Below are 24,040 nucleotides of genomic sequence, written 5' to 3'. Positions count from 1 at the left end.
ATAAAAGTACTGTTTTCCTTATCAGAGTTGTATATCGGCCACCCTCAAGCTCCCCTGAATTTCTCGAAAACCTGAACAAGTTTTTACATTGTTGGTAATGACTGGGGATTTTAACCTACCACATATAAACAGGAAAACATTTTCGTATAGTGGTGTGGAATCAGTAAGCGCTGAAAAAATACTAGGCATTATGGTTACGTACAATTTGAAACACATCGTGCTTGATGATACCAGAATTACACCGACGTCAAGGTCACTACTAGACTTGGTGTTCCTATCAAATAAATTAAGTGATTACTATGTGACGGTAAAAGAAGGTATATCGGATCACAGGATGATCTGTCTCGATGTGCCTATCCGAGCAACTGGGAAAATAAAGAGCTATGTGCCAGTAAAAATTAAGGACTATGCTAGGGCTGATGATACTTCGATTCTTGATGCTTTCAAGAGTACCGCTGGTCTAAAAACAGTAGAAATATGGCAGGAATTCAAATGTATTATAAGTCATTGCATAGACAAATATGTTCCATCACGGGTTAAAAAAACAAAGCAGACAAGTCCTTGGATCACCCGAGATATAATTCATATGAAAAGAAAAATCAAGAGATGGCGTAAAAGGAGCAAGTCGCCAGTGGTCTTGGCCAATCTAAAGACTGAACTCAAACGTACTTTCGCTAAATCTAAACAAACATTCTTTGAAAAAAAAAAAAGCCTCAGTGATTTCCTCAGGTTCCCGCCTCAAAAATTTTGGCGATATTTTAGCGACAGGAAGGAAATGATTGACGAAATTCATGATGGAAGCGACATTATAAGAGAAAAGGATGAAATAGCAAACAATCTTAACAATTTTTTTCCAATCTGTATTTAATATCCCTAGAAGCTACTGTGAGTTTAGAAGAAGCCTTACATATTCCCCGTACTGTTCCAATGGAAATCTTTGAAATCCCCCCGCAAGAAATATTTCAGCAACTACTCGAATTAGATACGAAAAAATCGAGCGGACCCAATAATATACCTGCAGTATTCCTCAAACGATACGCAGAACGGATGTCACATTATCTAACTGTCATATTTCGAAAAATCTTGTACAACTCACTCACACTGCCGCAAGACTGGCGCACCGCATTCGTTCGTGATACCTGTATTTAAAGGAGGTAATCGAAGACAGGTAACAAATTACCATCCAGTATCACTTACTTCAGTTACTAGCAAGGTCTTCGAACATATACTAGCAAAACACATACTCAGCAAAACACATATTTAGAACAATTTACTATATCCTTATCAACATGGCTTTAGGACCGGGTTATCAACTGTTACACAGTTAACAGAAACAATTTATGACTTTGCAGGTGCAGTAGATATAAGTTAACAGGTTGATCTGGTTTGCGTGGATTTTGCGAAAGCTTTTGATAAAGTACCTCATGTCCAATCAATCTTCAAATTACGTAATGCAGGAATAAATGAATTGATAATAAAATGGATTGAAGCATATATAATAAACCGTACGCAGGTAGTTAAACTGGATGGTTATGTATCAGATTCATTAGCTGTACTCTCAGGAGTGCCCCAAGGCTCAGTATTGGGACCACTATTGCTTCTCCTTTATGTAAATGACATCAGTAGCGTGGCAGAAGAGCGTGTTCAGGTTAAGCTTTTCGCAGACGACTGCCTAATTTACACCACAATAACTAAACTAGATGACCAGTTTAAAATTAAGAAATGTTTGCAAAACTTAGACGATTGGTGCATGTAGGAAATGGAAAATGGCAATAAATTATCCCAAATCTACATATACACACATCAGCAAAAAGAAAACTGTCTATTCCTTTTTTTTACAGCATTGGAGACATTTATTGGAGAATGCGCACCAGTTCAAGTATTTAAGGGGTAACAATAACACGAAATTTGACATGGAACCAACATATAGATAACGCCTGCATGACTGCCTATCAAAAGTTATACTTTCTGAGAAAAAAACTGGAACATGCATCACGTAATGTAAAACTTATTGCATACACCACCTTCATTAGGACGATACTAGAATGTTAAGTCGTTGTTTGGAGTTCCCATCAAGTGACGCTTAAGAGAAAGTTTGAAAGAATACAAAAACTGGCGGCGCGTTTTATTTGCTCGACGTAACGAAGGAAGGAATCGGTCACGCTTGTGTTACAGCGTTGCAACTTGGATCTTCTTGAGGTACGTAGAAAGAAATATAGGCTGAAAATGATTTATCAAATAATGCAGGATCAACTTAACATTAATAAGCTCAAATATCTACACGCTCCAGGCAAAAGAAACCCGCGAATTAACCACGACTACGTCACAAAGCCGTACCGTACCAACACTGATACATATCGATACTCTTTTTTCCCGGATGCAATAGAAATGTGGTGCAATTGCCAAACGCTATTGTTAGCCTAAAAGATGTCACCGACTTTGAAAATGCTGCTGAGGCGTACTTACGGGAGCTTTCAATTTAGTTTTGAAGTGCCAAGTGATATGTGCGACTTAATGTTCAATGTGCGTATTTAGATAAATGTCAGAAGTGTGCTAAACATCATTCAAGTGAACATCTTATTCACTGTGAATTGACAAGTGTTAAGCTACTTTGCGTAGACTGATATTGTACGTATTTGATGGATGTAATTCTATTCTCCTCTCTGTTATCACCCACTATGAGGGTTGACAGTATTAATAAATAAATAACATGTTTTGTCGAATCGCTCTCAGATTACCGAGTGATGTATTTAGGTTTATACCTCCTGCATGCAGGATCCCGTTCTAAGCCAAAAACCCCACATGCAGTTGGATTACCACCGGCTTTGCTTGCAATTTTGTCGCCAGGAGTCGCACTGTGAGTAACTTGTCACCAAATCTCCCAAAGGTCGAATTAACAAATTATACAATAAAACGTTTCGTAAGAGCACGCACCGGCTATTTGTGATACCGAATATGTTAATATATTTATAGCATAGGTGATCGGACAATGACAAGCAGGTATTAAAGGCGCATAGAGGTCTGTGCGTTCGGCCCCATGTTTTGCGGAAAGGGTAGCACGCTTAGTTTAATCGTAGCTCCTTCCTGCGCTCTCCCCTCGACATCCATCAACTCACTCTCTCGGCTATGGCTGCTTGCTGTACTCTTGGCGCATTGCTGCAAGCTCAGTAGTTCCGGATCGCTAAAGCGCTAAAGAGTACAACGCCTCTCTCTCACGGCAACTTTAAACCGACTGGACTCGAGACCGTCCTCTGAGTCAAAGGTACTCGAACCGTGGCCACTCCCATCATTGGAACAGAAAGCGATTCGTGCACTGGTAGACTACTTGAAGTGCACCGGGTTAAGAGACCGCTTATAGTGTCCCTGTGCATCCTCCCCCGTGCACTCAGGGCTCACTCTCTTCCTCTTTCTGTTCCCCATTTCCCTTAACCCCAGTGCAGGGTAGCAAACCGGACGTTCGTCTGGTTGACTTACAGGCCTTTCCTCTCCTTGCTTTCTCTCTCTGAAGGCAACACCCCACGGTTGTCTACTTTTTCCATATTTGGTGCGCAGAGGACCCAGCTGTCACCGCCATTTCTTGGCATCGTTACGCCGAAATAGAGCCGTCGAACCTATGTTTAACTTCAGGTGTGCGAAAAAATCTGGTGTCGGCGTCGGAAGTCGTTCCGCGAAAAATCATTCCGAGCATCATACACGCAGGCCCGCCGCGTGGCGCAGAGGCGTTATTGAAATAATTGAATTCCTGAGAGTAAAGTGCGTCAGAAAAATCGTAAAGTATGACTTAAACACAACTTACAGATATGATAACGTCGCATTGTAATTTTAGTATACTAGAAAACATCGTTCTGTTACATGAAAACTCAAACCCTTTTCCAGTATTTCTGCCATTCATTGAGTGGCGCGGCACGCTCGGTTCCTTGCAACACCACCACCCAGATGGCGCTAGCCTTGCGCATCCGCAAGAAATCTGCGGTTGCCGGGAAGCGTGACAAGCAGTCAGGGATCTTTTAATGCTATCGCGTTCCACGCTTAACGGCGAAGCTTAAGCGTCCTTCAAATTTTTCTCCAGGCAGGTCTTGATTCTAAAGGTCTTGTACTTAACGCCGTGAATGCTTTCTTCAGAATCCAATTTTCTTCGCGGTCCGCTTTCCTGTTTTTTTCCTGCTCACTCTTTCTTGAGAGTTCATTTAATTCATACCCCGAGACTCTTTCGAACTAGAAAGACAGGCCGGCAGCAGACAGGCAAAGTGCCCGTTTCGCTCTGCGTTAAGGCTCAGTGGTGGCATAGGAAAAGTCGTGGTTTTCTGCGCGCGTCTTCGGCCTACAACGTCCAAATAGCTGGAGAAAGAGTCTACTGCGAGCCCCAAAGCATGGCGTAATAATAAAGAGACAAAATAAAAGGTTCGAGACAGCCGGAGGGGAAGGGTATACAGCGTACGGCACACGAGTGCGGAGTGAAGAAAAACAGCGCGCGAAGTAAAGGCCTCCGGAGAGCGATCTGACGGTAACATGCCTTTCGAAACCACTTCCAGGTCGCGCGCCGCTACAGCGGAAGCACATTAAAGGAAACGAGAGTATCTTGTAGCGCTTCGACTCGAGGTCCCCCTCCGATCCATCCCGGAGCCGAGCCGAGCCGAGCCGGCACGAGGGTCTCGCTCGCCGCCGGGGCTGAAGCCGAGGCCCCAATTGAGAACGCATGTTGCTGCTCCCCGAGAACAAACGGTCGGAGGGCGGCGGCAGTGAATGCACGTGCCACGCCCCGCGTCCAGAGGTTCTTGCAAGGAAAAACATTGCGGCCGCTGACGGTGCTACACTTGACGCGTTCACTCTGCGGGTATCAACGCACGTGTCTTCTCTGTTCCACCCTCTCATGCAAGGCTTCTTTCAGGTTGTTGATGTTGGTGGAAGTGGTTAACGGGTCCGTTTCTTAGGCGCGTGAACACACTCGACAAGGCTGGATCGTGAACACCAGGGCGAGTTCGCAGGCGTATCAACTCTTCGTTGCCGTCTCCGTGCTTCCTTGTACCTTGTGCGGTTAACCAAACGACCCGAATTGTAAGCCACCACACTTTTGCCTTCTCCTCATTACATCTTCCGCCGTCTCCTTTCAAGGGCACGCGGCGTGACATGACGAGAGTAACGTTGATGCCACGGGCAACATCGAAGCTATCGTTACCTCTTGGCAAATAAATGAATTGGGGGAGGGGAGGTTATAGCGCCCCCGCAACTACACAGTGGGTAATGAGGGACACCGTAGTAGGCAAATAAGGATTATTTTAACCATCTGGAGTATCATGCCATAGTCTGTGAATTTGTGTGCCTCCTGTGAGTTGTCAAGGCAAGGTTTCGACAAGTGTTGACGAAAGAAACATAAGAAGCATTTTTTGGGAATGGTTGAAACTCGTTTGAAGTCAAGCGTAGAAGCCTTTTCTTTACTGAGACAGAAACTGGTACCTCGAAACTATGTTTGCTCCGTCCGTCTGATACGTGACCATATCTAGCAACCTTCGAGCTCTAAAATTTATAAAATACAGCTTAGCAAAGGAAAGTTCGGGGGGGGGGGGGGGGGGGGGAGGGGCTGGAGGGTAATTTCCAAAAAGTGCAGATGCCCTCTTCAGCGATACATACGCACTTCATTATTACGATGTAGGGACTTTTTTCTGCGACTGCTTCAAAAAACTTACCTGTATAAACTTGTTCAAATCAAGCCTCCGCCTTTAATTACCTCACCATGCATTGAAAGACTTCCAATGGAGAGTTGAGGAAAATATTAACGAAACATTTTGGCGAACAGAATTTCTTTTTGGTAAAATTTTACGCAACATTCGTCAAATCGTAATATGGGGCATAAATTCGTAAACATTTACGACAAATTCCGGAGGGTAAGCCGGTAGGCGTTAGGCAGCTGCTTATGCCGTTGTCCTTATGCCAGCCTCCTCTCTCTCGCTTTCTCTTTCGTGTTGCGTGCGTGTGTGGTACTGCCTTTCGACGCATATACGACTCGGCATTCGCGAAAGAAGCGAAATCCCTGCAGTCGCTTGAGTTTCAGAGCGTCCTTGTCTCGCTCGAAACACCGCCACTTTCGTGACTGCGTCAAGGCGGGGCTCCAATTCGAGGTATACAACTTGCACTCGATGCGCGATCTTATCTGCGTGTGCCCCGCCTTGAGGCTGGCGCGGGGGGGGGGGGGGGGGGGGGTGCTCTCAGTGTCTGGATGAAAATTTTAATGGCGGGCTGAAATAAAAAAGCAAGACATACAAGTTACGCGGGCGACGCCCGTGTGTGGTACCGGCGACTTCCGCAACCGCTAAGAGCTGTGAGCGTGACGGGACGTCGTTAAAGTGAACCGATCGTTTCCTCTCGATGCGTCGCGACGAGGCGAACCACCTCCGTGTGGCGCCCTAATTGGGGCAACAGGGCGGAACCCTCCTCTTATTTTCTATAAGAGGCTGCAGATATGTAGCCAAGTGTCGCCAGAGTATAGGACGAGAGGATGGCACGAAAGGGTGGGGCTTGTCTCCGGCCGCTGTTAGTGAATTGCCGTGGCGGCAAGTTATCAACGTTGCCTCTTAGAGCGGCTCGGCCTTTCTATTTGGGCGCTCAGCCACAAGTTTCTTTTTCTTTCGCTCTCTTTAGTATTTTACTCTCGCACTGTAGGAACTGAATGAAGATTTAAATGACTAAATTGTGCCCTTTAACGAATTCTGTTTCGATTTAAGGTATGCGCACTTAGCAGGCGATAGCGCCCTTCATATCAGCCCGTCAGGGGCGTCTCCCTGGGCGTATAACCGTAACGTTGCCGTGAGACTGACACTTCCTTAGAAAATTTGGACTCTGCTCGTGCTAGACATAGCCATAAGGCGAAGGTGGTATATATTGTCACGTGGTCGGACGACAAAGTAAACAAGATGAGAAGGTGGTTTCGTTTGCTCAGAGCCGTTCAGCCTGATTCTCTACTTTCTCGTCTTCTATTGTGTCCCAACCCCTCGTGACAAGGGTACCCGTTTCTGGGCCAGACACTCTTCACTTTCCTTTGGCCTCTGGCCAACTCGAGGACGAGGCGAGTTGACGGAGAAACCATGCAGCCCAAGTCGTCGATACGGACATTCGCGGTAGATGTGACCCACCTCGCCGCCATAGTAGCAAAGGGGTCGTCTATCCGACGTACGCCAGAGATCAGACTTCCGAGGGGGTGCACGGTGACCGTCAATGTCCAAGCCAGCGTGCGCTGATTGAGTCGCGACAGGTGGCGTCGTGTGAATTTAGACTGCAGGGCAGGAAACAGGTATGGAGTTTCGCAAGGATTCCGCATACGTGCGGTGCTGAATATCTGCCAACACGGGTGCGGGTCCTGCATCGGTGGCCACCGCGTTGGGCATCGGTGGGTACCGGTGGCTTCGCAGTGCTTGCTGAACCTCATCGCGCATTACACTGGCGATGGAGCCGACCATTGGCTCGCTCCGTAGTGCTCCATAGTACTTCATTTCTTCGCGGACGACAGAGTGAGCAATTTAGCGAACCCATTCGGTGGTACTGCTCCTGAAGGTGGCAAACAAGTGGGGAGCTGACGCGGCATTCACTTGCCGGTCAAAGAGGGCAGACCGCTGATAAAGGAATTTCTCCATCGTCATACCTTCAGTGCGGAACTCGGCCACACTCTTTGGGGGCTCTGCACAAGACCAGCAAAAAGTTGCTCCTTCACAACGCGCATCAGGTGTTGTAACGTTTTGTCCCTTGGCATAGCAGGATCCACTGGTTTGAAAAGTCGAGTCCTATCCTCGACGTTCATCGTGACGGCCTCATTCGGCATCTGAACGCAGGATTTTAGTTCACGCTCAGCACATTCGCGACCGTCGACGTTCCTGTAGCACTCCAGAAGGTGACGTTGGAATTCCCGCCGGGATTTTAACACATTTCTTCTATTTTGGAACCACGTGTGGGCGGCGTCCTTTAAGCTAAGGTGCACGTTCCGGAGTTTTGTGGCATCATCCCAGCAGTTGAACGAAGCGACACGCTCAAACTCACTAAGGCGGTCATCCACGCCCTCATATATGTGATGAGGGGGGGGGGGGAGCAATGCCGTTTCTGTAAGGTACAGTAGGTTGGCGTGGGATGCGTCGGAACTTCCATGGTGACTTGAGCCGATGTCATGGCCTCTGTCTCGGTAGGTTGTCCTGGTGTACCTGGTCATATAGGCCTCGTTGCCGATGGCTTGCTCTGTGAATTGGGGAGTTGACGGGCGTAGGACTCGTGTTCCGGCTGCTGGACTGGGTCTTGTGCATGGGATGCATCGTTGTCGTTGCTGTACCCAGTACCTCCTCCAGTTTTGTTACGCGGTTGGACGACAAGGTGAACACGATGACAAGGTGGCTTCGTTTGCACAGGGCCGCTGATAATAATGATTATGTCCCTAAAACATGGCTCGTACCCACCCTGGGGTTTGCCAAGAATTGGGCACCTCAACTTTACATAATATTTAAAGACATGCAAGTAAAGTGTCGTTCGGTCCGATTCTCTACCTTCTCGTCTTTTATGCGCGCTTTTCCCTCAACACACTAGGCGGAAATATATGTTGCTTCCCGCATTTGCATTAAGGAAAACGGCTACTTGGATTTGTGTAATCTGAGTTCGGCGTACTTCCTGCTCTAAACCGAGGTTGTGTGGCTGTTGTCACTAAAAGAAGATATCGTGCAAAATGGCCGACATGTGTATCTAACTTCTGGTAAAATGGCGAGTGGCAGTTAAAATCAATGCTAGCTGAAGCGTTCATGCACTCTAAAAACAGTTGCACACTTTGGGGTGTATATTTGCCACACAACAGTAGTCGTCATCTGTCTTGCCCGCATTTCCTTTCTTTAACGCCGCCAGCCCGGTACTTCCAAGTCACGAATGGCATGCGGGTTATCAGCATGACAGAGCATTCTAGACTGGAAAGTAACGAGCGTAGCGTTTTGAAGAAAGGAAACACAGGCAAAACAGATGACGTTTATCGTTGCGTCGCAAATTTACACCCCAAAGGGTGCAACTCTTTTTAGAGTGTGCCCTGAATACACCCTGCGCCGAAAAATAAATGTAACCGCGCCTATCGTACTGCCCAAGGCCATCAAGCACCTAGCTTCATGTTTGCCGCCACGCATGTAATTATGCCTCGATGATCGCTTTTTATCCCCTGCGAAACTGGTTCTCCGTGGGCACTCAGGCAGCATGCTCAGGTAGCATTCAGTTTCACCAGTTTCGCTGAACTGATAGCCTTCCTGCATCAGGAAGATGTGTCCCCTTCAAGATATGTTCCTGTTTCATGAAGAAGTTATGTGGCTGTCAAGATATTCCCTGCCCAGGACTTATCTTGTCGGGGTGACTTCGACATTTTTTACGATGAATTCAGATAACGCTGTACCAAAAAGCTCCTCGTAAGGTACCAAAAAGCTACCTGAAGAGAAATAAAAGCACTAATGCGTAAAATGTAAAAAAAGAAAAAAAGAAGAGAAATCGGCAACAGAAGCTAAACAACGATGCAGCTATATGAAAAACTGCGCCGTGCTAGCATTTATGAACTATACTTAGGAAATTCGTATTATCTCGTCGGAACTCAAGGGTCGGACATTCTACTAAATACGAGACCCTACAAACTGTGTCAGTCGTGATAGGACCAAGGCAGAACATCCTCACAGATCAGTACATGCGCATTTCCTATACGGGGGCCTCTCTTGTACATGCAGTTGTAACAAAACATAAAGAAGCGGAGGAACAAAGGAAAGCTGTTAGTCAGATCCATTCGTGTGTTGTGTTTCCGGAAACTCGCGAAGTAAGCCAGATAGCTGTGTAATTCTGCGTACATTCAAAAAATAAATAAACAAATAAAATAATCCCAACGCACACGAGCTCGCGTAAAAGCGAAAGTCTCGTCCCTTTGAGACTGCGAAATCAGGAAGCAGATTTAATAATGACAAACGTGCCGCTTTGGCAAAGAGGGAAGTCATGCAAAGCGAGGGCAAAGCCTACTGCACTCAGCTGTGCCACCAGGGAAAAGAAGGGTTGAGGGCGACGCAGCAGCCTGGCGGCTGGCAAGATAGAAGCAAGAGAAAAGAGAGAGAGAGAGAGAGAGAGAGACAGATGTGAGACCGAGATGCAAATAAGGAAAGCTAGAACACCGAGGGCTAGGCTTCGGGTGGGAGGCAAAATCGTTGATCGTCGAATATTATATGGCGGCACAGTTTTTCGCTGAGCGCGTGGAAACTTGAAGACGAATTCGCAATATGGTAATTTTCGCGACTTGAAAGATCAGAGCCAGGCAAAGCTTTTGGCTCTCTGTGGGCCCGTGGCACTCGGCCATCCACGCGCGGGTGCGAAAATTCTGTTTAGCCTGGCGCTTATCTCATTGGCCGGTTTCTTTGCTTTGTTATAATTCCTGTAAAATTCCCCGTTAACGCTTTCTGCCGCTGCAGAGAACGTTTTTCAGCGAGCTCCAGAATGTCAACTTTATTTTGAATCACGTATATATATATATACATATATATATATACATATATATATATACATATATATATATATATATATATATATATATATATATATATATATATATATGTATATATATATATATATATATATATATATATTATAGAGAAGGCCGGTGACTAATAAATGCATGTGCAATATATATATATATATATATATATATATATATATATATATATATATATATATATATATATATATATATATATATATATATATATATATATATATATATATATATATATATATATATATATCGTGCAAGGCAAAATCATGGTCGGTAAGGGCAGAGGATTACAGCAGTTAAGAACAATTTGCCTACGGGACGGAACCTTTTAGAGCTACGCGCCAGTCCAATCTCGACTCCGTAGATTTTAAAAACAAGAAAATGGCTGCGGCTGCCGTGAGCACTATAGGCCCGACATCTCTTTCGGCTCCGCAACCTCGTAGTGAACGCTTAATTAAAAACGAAGTGCTGGGCCTCAATTGGGGCTTCGGCAAGAGGATACCTTAAAAAGCCGGCGTCGTGCGTTTCCCCCTAAGCTTTTATTAAAACATAATTCAGTGAGGGGGGAAGGCTGTGCGCGCGATTATTAAGCAATTTCGTACGCCAGAATTAAGCTCTTTATGAATTCTGCGAGTGGGCAAAAGAAAAAAGAAAGAAGACGAAAAATCAGCCTGTCAGCGCAATATTCGTTCTGTGCGGCTTTCGCTGGCCCGTTTGGCGCTGAGTGCGCCGAATGTTACGTCAATCGATAAATTGGCAGTGAAGACTCATTTTAGAGTCGCAGTGGCTCCCAAGTATACTAGCCGGGGCGTTTCTCGTTTGCGCTAATAAGATTCTTGCGCTCCATACTCGTTCTTCATGCGCGTAGAAAGGCTGCTCGTCCGGTCATTAGTGTAATTGAAGTGGCCTGCACCAGCCACATCATGATATTGGACTGAAGCAATTATAGAAAAATTTTAAGCTGTGCGGTTTTCGGCGCCAGTCCGTGCAACGCCCTTATCCACGCATGCTCCGATCACTTGCTGTTTGGACGTCCAGTGGGGACAGTGTCTGATGGACCGTGGTCAACGTTAAGCGAAAAAAAAAGAAAGGGAAGTAAGTGGCAGAGGGTGTCTATCAGTTTGTCAAGCTGTTCAAAAATATGCGGAGAGAGAGAGAGAGAGAGGAAAGGGGAAAGGCAGGGAGGTTAACCAGAGAAAAAGATCCGGTTTGCTACCCTACGCTGGGGAGAGAGGGGAGGGGGAGATAAAGTGGTAACAAAGTAGAGATAAGGAAAGGAAGGAGCATAGACACACAATCACAATCGGTCACTGTCACCGAATACTGTCATCGCACAGCACAGTGACACTTGCAGCACTATCAACATCTGTTCAGGTTACAGCCGCTTGTCCAATATGCGGAAGTTTTTGCCTAGACAGGGAGAGCGAGAAAGTTTAACGCTCGAAAATGAGTATACCCCTACGTAAGCCCCGTGACGCACTGAGCCATCAGGATGATTTCTCTCAAGCGACGTGGCTTTCCCGCAGTGCAATCTGCAAGCAATGCGAGATCCATGAGACTCGTAGGACAAACAGAGAAATCTTACTGGGCAAATAAAAAAAAAAAGCTCCAATAACAGAAAATGGGTACAGCTAAGACGGATTTAATTTTGGGATAGCCATAGGTCACGATTTTCTTTTTTCGCTTTCATTCCTATTTTAGCTAGTTAGTAAACGGGGTGATCGTTTTTAAGCTTCACGGAAAAAAAATTTGTCCGGAGCAGAAACCATAATTCTTGTACTTCAGCTGGATTATTCGAAGATGCGCGAGTGACTATCTCGAGAAATCGAAACACAACTTCAGCTAATTAACGAACGTTCCCTAGTTAACTTCTTAATTAATTACGGCGCATATTGCAATTTTACGAATCGTACCCGGTGAGCTTGCAAGGCGTTTAAACTTCAATTACAACGATTACGCCAGTTTCTAGATATTATTCTCCAAAGTGCGGGACGAAGTACATGTGTGTTCAAGTTACCTTTGGTCTTCAGTGCATAAAAGCGCCTTTTATTTATTTATTTATTTGTTTATTTATTTATTTTAAGTACTTTCAAGGCCCGTAGGCGCTACAGAAAGAATTGGTACATATACACAGAAAAAGAATGCAGATCAATGAATAAAATATTTGTTAGATGGCATGGAAAACAGCAGTCTTGAACCTCGATGAGTCTATAATAGTAGCGACCGATGTGGAACACAATCAGTGGAACACTGCATTTTTACGGCAAGTTTGATGGCGCATATCTCAAAACTGGTGTCATTCTGAAAATTCATTCCAATTGGATACGCCTTGCAAGCCTCCCGGTTACAATTCACAAATTGCAATGTGTGCCGTGAAGGAAATAATGAGGAAGTTGATTAGTAAAATTGTGTTAATTAGTTTAATATGTGTTTCGGTTTCTCGTGCAAGTAATGATCAGCGCTCTGAATAATCCAGCTCAAGGACTACAAGCATGTTATTTGCAACAGGTAATTTTTAAAAATTCCGTGGAAGTTAGAAATGATCGCCCCGTATGCTCTAACGTTGGCTTATATAAATAACACAGAGTCTTTGTGTAGAAAAAGATTTCGTACAAACACTTAAAACGGCTTACGTGTGGGAATACGAAAGGGTTATAGTTCCTTTGGTGAAATGTTTTTTTTTTTATATATATACGCTCATTTTGTACACTCATGACATGGCACGACAGTTTCCACATTGGCTGCGCCGTCACGTGCCAATGACGCACGAACTAGGTTCCACCTTTAGTCATCCAGATGGCTGCGACGCCACGTGTGCAGTGACGTACGCACTGGGCCCACCTTTAGTCAGGCAGAACAGTGGAGCTGCCGTGGCACCTCAACAAAGAAAAAAAAACAAAGCTGCCCTGACACCGGGGAAGCGTGCTTGTCTCGCACCCCGGAGACCCGGGCTCGACTCCCCTCCGCAACGAAATGCACCAAATTTTGTTTTCAAGCCCATTAATTTACTTTCTTTACAGGAGCCTCCCTGAGAAATTCGACATCGATCCGAGCAGTTTTTGACAAGTGTTTACTCGTTGCGGTGTCGGCTTTTTTGACACCTTCAATTGGTCACGCTGCTGGCGGATTGCCCCGTAATGGGGCATATAATACTTCCATGTTAGTAAGCCTGGTCAACAGTAGATGTGCCATGCCGGCCACCGTAGAGCAGTGGAATTTTTTTTTTTTTTTTTGCACCATCCAGTGTGATGCTGTGGGCGTTCTGAGTCCTTGCTGTTGTCTGGAAAAACGTTGTTACGTGCATCCCCATGCTTATACAGTATGTAAGCGCTGAGAACGGAACCAAGCGTGCAGCCGTGGGAGCGATGTCGCTGAGCCCTCTCCTTATAAAGGTATATAATTTACTCAACACCACTAACCTCGCGAAATAAGGTTCCGGCCGTATGGATGGAGCATGCGCAGGACAATTTCCAGCGCGTTATGGCTAGCTAAGAGCCTAGCTACTTCATATGTCAACTCCTCAGGACCGTAGTCAAGAAGGAAGGAGAAAGAGAGAGAGAAGGAAAGGCAGGGATGTTGACCATTGTCGCGCGCGGTTGGCTGCCCTGCACGTGGGGAAAGAGAAAGGGGGAAATGAACATAAGAAGGTGAGCCGGTGTGCGCACACCCACATGTGAATGTTTACGCACATATATTTCTCACAAGAGCTTACCTAGTCCAGTTGCCTTCAAGAAGCGCATTAGCGCTTCGGCAGTTTGCGGTAGAGGTCCCAGGATATTTGCTTGCGAGAACGATCTGTCGTCCAAGCAGCTATACGCAGAACATATCTTTGAGAGTCGAAGGCTGGGCAGTGACGTAGAAAGTGCTCTATAGCTTGATCATATCCGTAAGGCTGGCATTACGCCTCAACGAACACGATGTAGACGTAGATCCTCATGTTCAGCCTATCAATATTCTTGTGTTGCTTAAGGTCATTGATCATTTCGCCAAATTTCATAGTATTGAACGCGCAGGCTGCATCATGGTCCCGGTATGTCGTTGACACCAGTGACAGCAGAAGCTTTTCTTTTCTTTTGCTAGTTTAGCCGCTTAAATTATAATGTCTAGTCAAATAACCAGCAGGATATTTAGGTAACGCAGACATGTACTTTGAATAACTACACGCCTTTGCATCGTGAAATCCTGTCATTGTATCTTTCATTTTCTTTCGGCCTTCCGTTACACGACTCGAAAACGGTGGTTATAGACACGAATATTGGAAATTCCTTTTTTCGCATTCAATTAGGATCGAAACCCGGAGACTGCTTTTTTTTCCTTGCATCTTTCAAATGGATGCTGTGCAATAAAATATCACGAGTTATTGATAATCATGGTTGTGTTGTAGAGCAATTTATTTGGGGCAGCGCAACACCAACGAAAACCGAGCCGGTTCGGGTGTAGCAGGAGCGCCGATCTCGCGGTCGGAGACAGTCGTTGTTGTTGTTGTTGTAGCCTGTGGCACGTGTGGCTCCTACCCACGATGGGGGATTGGCCAAGAAAGTCCTGATGCGCATCTTCTTCTTCTTTTTCTTCTTCACTGTAGTTGTACCAACGGTTGAGTTCCTTGAATCTCTTGAGTTTAGTCGAGCATGCATTACTGATATTTTTCTTTAGCAACGTCAGGGTGTTTTATTTATTTCCGGTTGAAACAAATAATTGTCACATATGTTTAACATCGTTCTGACAAAATCAAGCGCGAAAAGAAAAGAAAGAAAATACTTTGCATACACACGAATTATGCTCTCTGAAGCTGATTAGCTCTACACCCTTTAGCTTCCTAGGCTTCAAGATTCCGGCAGACACTAACAACATCGGTAAGCGTAGGTCGTTTCGACAAGAGGAGGAAAGCAGGTGCAGTACGCAGCACTCCCTGAGCCATCACAGGCACCGCCTGGACGAATCACGGGCGCGACCAAGCGCGGCAGCCATCTTGCATCTTCGGGCTCGGCAGTCCTTCCTCGGTGCGATATAGAAAGCGACCGGATCAGCTGTACGCAGGATCACAAAGGCAAATAATTAAGGCCAGGGATCGCGAGCCACGCTTCCTGTGCGCAAAGGGGCCATGGAGGGGGCGGGGTGCCCTGCGTGTAAGCTGCAACCCCGAGGTCATTGTGTTGTCTCAATGCGACGCAATTTCGTTGACGCCGCCGGCCCACCCCGTTCACCGCCCGCCTTTTGTTCCTTGCTTTTGTCTTGGCGTCTCCGAGAGGTGCTGCAGCCAGCATGCGTTGTGCCGACAGCGGCAGTAGCAGCAGCAGCAGGTGAAACAACGGCATTCTCGGAACAAATACGTTCTATACGACCTCCTGAAGCTGACTCATTTACCCAAACCCGAGCGGGGTCTCGATCACTGGGCGAGTGTTCATCGGTGGGACTGCGTGAACAGACCGTGCGCACCTGGGCATACATAGCTCGCGGGCGTTTTTTGTTCCCTCAACGGTGTCTCTTTAAAGACACGATTTTCATCTTTCAATACTGTTAGCAGCTGAGCTCTCATGCTCATTATAGCCCTAACAAGGACAGCTAAGTACTGCATTTATGCTTGCACCGAGAAATGGAATAAAGCACACGCAGGCAGAAATAAGAAAAAAAAAACACCAATACGATTAAAACTCTTCTTACCTGGTAAGTTTGTAGCAGAGGATGATATAGTTGTATGTACATTTCCGCTGTCGTCTTCAATGCAATAACAGAGTTTCAAAACGCATAATATCACATTTCTTTGTTACACAGTTGCTTTCTGCTAGAGTTTTTTTTGTTGTATTGCTTTGATTGAAAAGTTGCGTTGTCGTTCTGCATGCATTAGAAGCTACAACGTCGTTTTTATTACGAAACTATGGACATACCTGTTTAAGGGTACGCGTGTAAAACACTATCCGTTCATGACACAAGAAGAAGCCGGCGCCCTATTCACGTGCCAACGTCTCATTTCTTTATGACATCAGTAAACAGACCAGCATCCACAAACGGATTTTTTTTTTTTAACATTGCTTACCCGATAACTGAGATAAACCTACCCTAGCATTCTCTGGAACTTTTGGCTACTGCACAGGTATTTCTATCTTTCAATGTATGCTTATTCTGCACTTTCTGTGGATTTGTCCCCGGTAGGATGTCCCAGCGTGCGCCTCTACGGACCTTACGAAACCGGCTGGACTCAAGGCCGTTTTCTGAAGCGGAAATCCTTGCGCGTTGCTGGCGAGGTCAGCAATGAGATCTATTGCATTTCATAAGTGCTCAAGTCGACAGGTTTCTGCGGCATGCAGGCTCCGAATACTTCCCCATATTTTAAGTGTGTATATATATATATATATATATATATACATATATATATATATATATATATATATATATATATATATATATATATATATATATATATATATATATATATATATATATATATATATATATATGTATATATATATATATATATATATATATATATATATATATATATATATATATATATATATATATATATATATATATATATATTTTATGATAAGCATACCGTAAGCTCATACTTTGCTGTACATCAAAAAAGAAGATTTTTGGGTAGTCACATCGGTTGTCTAATGCGGTTTATTGCTGGTCATGAATATATAAGCGTCTTCGAGTTGGTCTTTATACATTGAGCTTTATTAACCAGTTGACGACCTGCCTTAGTGGCTTAGCGGCTATAGTGTTGCGCTGCTATAAGTACGAGGTCAAATTCCGGCCCCGGCGGCCGCATTTTCATGCGGGCGAAACGCAAAAACGACCGTGTCCCATGCACTGGGGGACATTAAAAGATCCCCTGGCGGTCAAAATTAATCCGGAGTCCCTCACTACGGCGTGCCTTATGATCGAATCGTGGTTTTGGCGCCTAAAACCCCAGAATACAACCCGTTTACGGCGTGTTACTACGAGTTTGCAATGTGCACTTCACTGTCAAGGAAGTGCATGCATTTTATTTAATGATACATAGACGTAAATTATTAATATTGAGAATAAGTAAATCTGAGATGATCATTATTCGTCAACTTAGTCACGACATCGGTGCGAATGGGCAGTTAGCGTTCTTGTATTTGTCAAACCATCAAGAACAATGCTAGAAAAGCTGCTTGAAAAGCACACGAAGGAGCAACGCTTGTTTCAATACCTTTATCGCGGACCGACGCAGCCCAACACTTAGGCAAGCTAGCGCACTCTTTGACATTGGAGAAGTGGCACACACCTGAATTCACTAACCATCGCTTGCATTCCCTCGATCCCTCTATGCAACTGCGGCTGTTACCAGGTCTTCCGCGAAATGAGGAAACAGTGCTGTGCCGCTTACGTTTGGGCGTCGCATTCACAAATGCTTATGCATTTCTGATTGGAATGGCTGATAGCGCCGAGTGCGATGCCTGCGGTGTCGAGGAAACCATAGAACACCTACTGTGCTACTGCCCATCTTATGAAAATGAAAGGCAAGACCTCTGCACAGCTCTCAATCAGCTAGATGGAAAGCCGTTCACCTTGAACAAGATCTTGGGATCATGGCCTCGCATATCACAGCTACAAAAGGCCACAAAAGCGCTGCTGCGATATTTGAAAGCGACCGGATTGAGTCAGCGTCTGTGATTCGGACTGAGTGACCGACTCATATCTCCAGTGGACTTTCTCTTTTTTTTTTTTATCTTTCCGTCCCTCTTTCCCTTTCCCCAGTGTGGGGTAGCCAACCGGGCTCAGTCCTGGTTAACCTCCCTACCTTTCATTTATCATTATCTCTCTCTCTCTCAAGAACAATGCTCGTGCCGTGTGTAGTTTCAGGAGAACTGCGTGAAGCCAGTACTTGCGGAGACGGGAGCACGTTTTGGGAACTGTGGCAGTAATGAGTTTATTAGTGGCACAAAAGAAGAAGGGGAAAATAGCAGTTGCTTAATATAGACGCTAGGTGCATAGGTGGTGGTGCAGAAAGATGGCGAGATTATGAAATGGAGAGGCGCTTTGGTAGACGAGATGGTAGACACTCACGCACTGGAAACATAAACGAAGCTCCCGACCGCACTATTTTAAGGCAGCGGGAATCACAACCATGGGCTCACAGAGCTTGTAGCGCAATATCTTTAGGCGTGTAAAAAAAGGAAAAAGAATGAGCTAGAGGGGATACTAAAAGGAGGGGAAAAGCGAAGAGCCCTGAAATGTAGTACGGTATGTCGCTCCCCAATGATGCATGACGCTTGAGTCAACTGCTATACGCCACTCTGGGTCGCGGCTCGCTCACGTGTCTGCAGCGGTCGTAATCAACACCGGTTGCAGATGAGGGCGCGATGCCGCAAGTTTTCTCCCGCGTGCCGAGCACTGTTGGGGGGGAGACGAAAGAAAACTCGCTCCGCGCTAGTCCCGCGCGAATGACTGGTCGGCAGTTGCGAGCGAGCGCGCGCGCGCGCACGTGTTGTAAAATTTATTCAAATGAACAGGGCGCGCTTTCGCGCTAATCCCATTTGCGCTCGGACGCTCGCTTTGTCTGAGCAAACAGTGATTCCTCTTCAGCGGGAGAGCTGCCGTCGCAGCAAGCGACGCGGCGGTTGGTAATAATTTAGTTTTGGAGACAGGACGGATTGCGAGGAGCGCGCGAACCGAGCGGGACAGTACGGGAACAATCCCCGAGACCCTCTCTGCCTCCTGTGTTAAACTAACAGGCGGGCGCGGGGTCGCTCGCGCAAAGCAGTTTAAGCGCATTGCTTCGTGTTTCGAGTGTCGGGTTGTCATAGTTTCGGCGGGCGACGCATATGGTTGTGGTGTATGATAGAAACTTTTGCACGTAGACCGCTGGTGCATAGATGTCCGAGATATTACTTCAGTGCCACGACGATGGGCTGGTGGGCACCAGCTTGTATTTTGCCTCACAAATGGTATATCACTATGTGCTTGCATTACGCTACATTCGCTCGCATGCGTAACACTATGAATGGTGTAACCAGTTTCTGAACGTTAAACGGACGCCACTTGGTTTCCTACAAGCGGCAGACATTTCTTGTGCAGGCGAAACCTTGCGTAAGCTTGGAGAGTAATTCGCAGTGATCTCATTGTACTTGTGTTTGTAAATTGGTGGGGCAAACTTATGGCATCGGCGTACAAGGCGTATAGAAAGCGTTGTTCTTTAATTTAGTTTCCTTTTTTTAGCCCCCGGGCACCAAGCACCATGCCACGTCCTAATTTTGGTCCCAGCACTCATGTGTGTGTGTGTGTGTGTGTGTGTGTGTGTGTGTGCGTGTGTGTGCGTGCGTGTGTGCGTGTGTGTGTGCGTGTGTGCGTGCGCGTGTGTGCGCGTGTGTGTGCGCGTGTGTGTGCGTGTGTGTGTGCGCGTGTGCGTGCGTGTGTGCGTGCGTGTGTGCATGCACGTGTGCGTGTGTGTGTGTGTGTGTGTGTGTGCGTGTGCGTGTGTGCGTGCGTGTGTGCGTGCGCGTGTGCGTGCGTGTGTGTGTGTGTGTGTGTGTGTGTGTGTGTGTGTGTGTTTAATCATCGGGACTTTCTAAAAGACTAATTGTTGTCTGTCAGTTCCCTTCCTCGTGCTTGTGCGGAGAGACCCACTTCGTACCTTGGTATCTTTGTCCTTATTTTCTCTACTATTTTGGGCTCTCCGCTCACTGAAGGGTAGACAACAGGGCGGCTACTCCGTTTAACCACTCTGCCTCGCATTTATTTTCTTCTCTGTCTGCCCTTTGGATGCCAAGGATATACCGTGGAAACGGTGACCAACATCATTAACCACACGATAACAAATTATTCCGGATAGTTTTCTTCATGCAATTGACAGCAGGTTATGCTGCGCCAGACATAGGAAAGGGAAGAAAAGCTTCACTGTATATAAAACGACCTTTGAAGCGAAGAAGAACGGAATTTCACACGAAGAAAAAGTATAAGAGAAGAGCCGCTAACAATAAAGTGGCTAATAGTATTCTCTATGCTCAAGAGACGTGGTTTTCTCTAATAAGAGATATCTTATTTACGAATATCTCAGAAATGACTGCGGAAGTTTCGACAAAATCTACATACCCTGGGACAAGAAATTATAAGCTTCTAACGTATGCATATTTGCCGCCGTGACAAACTTGTTAAAGCCAGACCCGAAATGCCGCAACTTCTATGTAAACGAAATGTACAGAAACAAATAGTACCGAACAACGTAGCGCTGCGGGCTTGTACCATTGCCGTGAAGCCTCTAGAAATGTAGCTCTGCTACGCAGTAAATTTAATCCAAGCGCATCTTTCATTGGACAGCTCTCGCGCAGAGCGGTCTGCTTCTTCTTTTTGGCGATTGTTTTCTTAAGGCGTCCCATTAATAACCTCGACCGCGCGCCAATGTTTATACAATAAAGTTGGCAATAACGAATTTGCCGCGGATTCCGCCCTTAATGCGGCCCATATTTACATAGTATACCCCGACAAGGACAGACCGCATAATCTCTTCCATTTTCTCAATCCCCGCACTTTATTTAATATTCTATTACTGACACCGAGCAAGATTTAATTCCATTCGCATAAGCACACATATTTCCAAGCACGCGTAGAAAGAAGACCTGAGATAAACGGAAGAGGAAAACGTATTCACAGAGTATTGTACTTTTTCTTCATGAAGAGCCATTGCTCTCTCTCTCTCTCTCTTTCTCTCTCTTGCTCTCTTTTTTCCTTTGTTGCAGCGTGTTTGAGACGAAGAGCTTCGAGCGAACGTAAAAGTGCTATCAGTGCGTCGCGATCTTTCCAGAAAAATTGCTCATTGGTTACAAAAATAAAAGGCTTTCTTCTGCTCTCGGATCGCGCACGTCGTAACGAGCGGTCGACAGTAAAGAAGGGAGAAACATCTCGAGTTTAATAAAGCACGCCTCCCTTCGCAGTGTTTCTGCTTGAGAGAGACAGGCGATGGGCACAAAAAGATTTAAAAAAAAAAAAGAGAAGTGGCCCACGCTTTTCCGTCATTAATAACTGTCTCCGACGGAGCACTAACTCGGAGCTGCAAATGAATATTAGCGACCAGAGACAATAAAAAAAATTGCGGCGTCGCGAAGAATACAGGGAAAAAATTATAAGAAGGAGAGGAGGCAAATGGGGAAATCAGTTGTAGTAAGACGTGGAAGAACATCAAAGACAGTTGACATAAAAGTAACAGTAATGCCGGACAGAAGCGAGAGGGAGAGAGAGTGAAGGAGAGAAGAAAAAATAATGGGTCCTCCTTACCCGGTCGTTTGACGCATGGTCCCAATTCCCCCGATTTATTATTCCAATCGCATTACAAAGCTGGCGAGAGCGCGCGCGCGCGCGCTCGAGGACAAAGCGAAGTCGTCGCGTCGCGCTGCGCATTAAAACGCGAGAGGATTGGTGAGTACACAAACAGAGAGCACAAGATTCTTTCTGGCTATCGCCAAGGGGGGACAAGAAGATGGGAAAGGAGAGAGAGAGGCTGGGGAGAGGGGCTCAATGAGAGAGAAGAGAACGGAGAAGGCGTAGTTAAAAGCTCCGGGTGAGAAATATAGAAGAAAAAACTTGCGCAAATATGGCCCGAAAGAAAAAAAAAGTAAATAGAGGTAGGTGGAGACAGTAATTTTCTATCAAGCCCCGTTTTAGAAAGACATCAACTTGGCGTCGTCGTACTTCGGGTTTTTAACACACTCCCTATAGAGACGCGAATGCGTTTGCTTTACGAGTACTTCTACTTCCTGGAGGCTAGTGCTGTTTTTTTTTGTGTGTGTGTTTTTCGATCACTTCTCGGCGTCGTCTGCTCGCTTTATTTCCTTTGTCCGATTGCCATGCAAAGAGCACTCGTGCCTATGACGGCTTCACATTGCGCCGCAGTCTTTTCGCTGCCTTGTTTTTCGGTTTAAAGAGAGGAGCGTTTGTTATCCGCACTGATTCCCTCCATCTCTCCTTTTAATTCAACCAATCCCAGTTCTTTATTATTGCGTTATTTCTTCTTTTTTCTTTTTGCCCGCGCGCCTTTGGTCCCAATATCTTCGTCTGCAGCGAAAAGCGACGAGGCTTGCCTGTTCATTCCGCCCGAAACTAATTTGGCTCGTGGCTCCGTAAAAGCGTTTTGAATTCTCTCGAACGAAACGACGTTTAAATTAATGCCCGATTTGAAAAATGGGTATCTTTTGCGCAAACAGTCGCCGGGCTTTGCTCGTTCATGCCGCTTCCCGGGAAGAGCTTGCAGCAGGGGAGCACGTCAAAGCAAACAGTAAGGGAAGAGCAGTTGCAGCGCCCGAACGTAATGCGCATGTCGCTTTGCAAAAAGAAAAAGATGAAAAAAAAAAGCGAACCAGCTTTCTGGCAAGTGTCGCGACGAGAGAAATTTGTAGCTTCACCCTTAGCCCCCCCCCCCTTTCTTTTCTTTTCATTTTTTGATATCAAGCTCACTCTGAAAGATGGATGTCGCTGTACTCCGAATCTGGAATGTAAGCTTTCATGTACAGCGCTATTCGTATATGTAGAACGTGAACTCTAGTAACCAGTTGCAAGTTTCCTTTCTGAGTATAAAGCAGATTTGGCTTTAAAAGGACACCAGGGATACTTTAGTGCTGAGGTATGTGTTTCCACGCGAGAGTAATTACACAAGTATCGGAAGGTGTTCGAGTGATTGTGCAATTAAAGCAACGATATACGACTGACAGCATTTCACCTTAGGTTATCTTCTCCTCGCATACATTTAAACGTCGATTTAAGAAAGTCTATAGAAACCGAGAATGATTTCTATAAATCGAGAACTTCGTTAAATCGGCAATGCTTGAAACTGTTGTGTGAAACAAAGCATTATACTTATTTCAAAGCCAAAAATACCGATATTTGTAATCTTTGCCAGCGTACGCACTTATCATACTTACCACAGACTTACTAGTAAACCCGTCTAGCACGTTCTTTGGTCAATAGGCCCCAGCGGCTGAGCCAGTACGTTAGCTTAGTGGCCACGGCGGGGTGCTTGTAAGCTCGAGGTCACCGGTCCGAGGCCGACCACGGCGGCAACAATGGGAGTGAAATGCAGTAGCGCTCATGTGTCTGCACTTAGGTGTACCTCATAGGGTCAAAATTAACCTGGGATCCCATACTACGGCGTGCCTCATAACCAGATCATGGTTTTCGCACGTGAAACTGCGGAATTCAATAACTTCTCTGTTTGTACGGCGCCTAAGCTTAAACCAAGCATTCCCATATTTTCACCGTATTTTCCTGTATACCCCCGTCTCCCCTCCCGTCTAAACAAATTTGCTAAATCGGGTCAGATATTGTACTCACTTCGTTGCTTCCAGGTTTTTGACGCATAAGGCTCTAGATTTTGTGTCAGAAAATCGAAAGCAGTTCGTTAAACCAAACACTTTGTAAAATCGTGTTTCCGTAAACTGAGGTTTGACGGTATATATCAAAGCCTTTACAGCAACAATTTCGGCAGCCTTAAAGGTTTCACGCAAAAGCTGATTTATCTTCGGCATGTCCTTGTTGTAGCAGCGGTATAGTTGT

The sequence above is a fragment of the Dermacentor andersoni genome, chromosome 4 (assembly GCF_023375885.2).
Source record: "Dermacentor andersoni chromosome 4, qqDerAnde1_hic_scaffold, whole genome shotgun sequence".
NCBI lineage: Eukaryota > Metazoa > Arthropoda > Arachnida > Ixodida > Ixodidae > Dermacentor > Dermacentor andersoni.
This window is presented reverse-complemented; position numbering follows the sequence as displayed.